Below are 2,398 nucleotides of genomic sequence, written 5' to 3'. Positions count from 1 at the left end.
TTGTCCTATGTCCAATCCTTGTGAAGATACAGCGGTTTAAAAAATAAAAATGTTGAAAAAATAGGTATTTTGGTTGTTTTTGTCAATTTCTACATGACAGAGTTTTCAGTCTCGAAAATATTTTTACCGGGAAGTTCGTCCAATTTCCCAAAAGTTTGTATTTGTTTGTAATTGTTTATTTGTCCAAAACATTCTTGGGGGCTTCTCTGCAATTTTGCAATTTGGCTGAAAAATGGGATCTAAATATTCAAAAATCAGTACCGTAAACCTGGGATGATATGATTGCAATTTAGGTCTGGATTATTTTCCAGCTTATTAAAAGAAAGTTTTTTTTAATTTTTATTAAACATGTACTGGGGTATCAATACTGTTTAAAAAATGTGTTGGAAATTTTTACTTTGCTAGACCAAGTTTTTGCTTTTCTCACCTCAATGAGGAAAGGTTATAAAATCACTCGAAAAATTAACTTTTTTATTCAACCTCGTAGACCCACCTTTACCTATCGACTCAGAATCAAATTCTGAACAAATGTTCTGTGCGTGTCTGTAAGTCCGTGCAACGAAAAATATGAACACGATTATCTCCGGACTGGCTGAACCGATTTGGACCGTTTTGGTCTCATTCGATCCGTCTTGGGGTCCCAATATTATTATATTGGGACTTAATATTATTAAGTTTAGAAAAGTACTTCAAAAGTTATGCTAAAAAACGATTTTAGCTAAACCTTGGAAGATTGTAAAAAGGGTGGTTTTTATAAGAAACCCCATAATGCTATATATTGTTTTTTGAGGCTTGATCTCAAATATTTTGTTGAAAAAGTTGTCCGGATCTATCATGCGACCCATCGTTGGATAGGTAATCAAAAGACCTATCCAACGAACCCAAAAGATTAAAGATCTGACAAACCAATCAAAAGTTATAAGTACTTAAGTGTTTTTAATACATTTTTTTAGGCCGGATCTCGGATATTTTGATAAATATAAGTGTTATTTATACACTTTTTTTAGGCTGCGTAGTTTAATCACTTTATGAGTGCGAGGAAGGCACCAACTACCTAAATATGGATTAAGTAACGTTTTATTCTCAGATTTTAAGTGTTCAACTGTCATTTTTACGTTCAATAAATCATCACTAAGGTTGCTGCTTCAGTTTTAAGGAATAAATTACTTACCACTTTATAATTTAGTTAACTAAGTTTGAAAACATTTAAACAAGAAAAATAGAAATTTTAGATAAAACTGTTAGACTTATTTTGGGCTTATTTTTAAAGGGACCATCCATAAACCACGTGGACACTTTAGGGGGGGGGGGGGTTATGGCGATTGTCCACGAGCCATACAAAAAAGTTTTTTTTGTATGGACAATTGTCCACGAAGGGGGTAACAGATTCCCAAAAAAAGTGTCCACGTGGTTTATGGATGGTCCCAAAGCTAGTTTTGTTGATAAAAATATGTATTAATATTGCATTTTTAAGTGAAAAAAAAAAACACATAGAATTTATTATTTACAAGCTAATTTTATCTTCTCCTAGTAGAAAATTGTTCAAAGAATCCGAAAATGCATTCCGTTTTCTGATTCGAACTCATTTTTATTGAGAAAATTAAGACACTTTGGGAATATTAGCATAATCCCATTTAAAATCAACAACACAACAAAAAAACAAAAAAATGTGGTATTGAAAATACATGGACAAGGTTATGGTAAATCATGAAATACTTTTTTATCTCAAATTACTGTGCATATAACGGGGCATTCTATCGAAACAAGTTTAATAACTTTTTGATACTGCAAATTTGATTTTTTTTTTAACATAAGCTAAATTGCATTGTCACATTTTTAGCTAATTAGTTTTTTTTTTTCAAAAATGCAGTTTCAGTAAAAAAATATGTCCAAACATTCCTTAAGCTAAAAATCTTTCTTTTTTGTTCACAAAAAAACGTTTAAGAAATTGTTTTTTTTTGGTATTTCACCTTTGATAAAACAAATCATTTAAAAAATGTTATATTTTTGTAGAGGGTGATTCTTATTTAACTGAACTATCCTCATATTTGCTTACATCTTTGCTGAACAAATAAATAAATAAATAAAACATGGTTGTTGTGAATCAGAAAAGCCTAGAAAATAGTTTGAGTGAAATAAAAAAAAATAAAATTAAAATTTAATGAAATCGGATGATTTTGTAGGAATTGGTCAGTTCGAAAATTCCTATATAAGTCCATTATTTATTTGCATAATCAAAGGAATTCAAATCCATTATTGATATATTATTAAAAATAATATAATAAAATAAATTGTATAAATCTACCATATGCAAAAACTTTAAGATAATTGGTTAAAGAGCTATATCTATCTGAATGCATCACCCGCAGAACTTGTTTGTAAGATTTAATATTCAACT

Source organism: Culex quinquefasciatus, chromosome 2, assembly GCF_015732765.1.
Source record: "Culex quinquefasciatus strain JHB chromosome 2, VPISU_Cqui_1.0_pri_paternal, whole genome shotgun sequence".
NCBI classification, from domain to species: domain Eukaryota; kingdom Metazoa; phylum Arthropoda; class Insecta; order Diptera; family Culicidae; genus Culex; species Culex quinquefasciatus.
The sequence above is the reverse complement of the archived record's forward strand: the minus strand, read 5'-3'. Positions refer to the sequence as shown.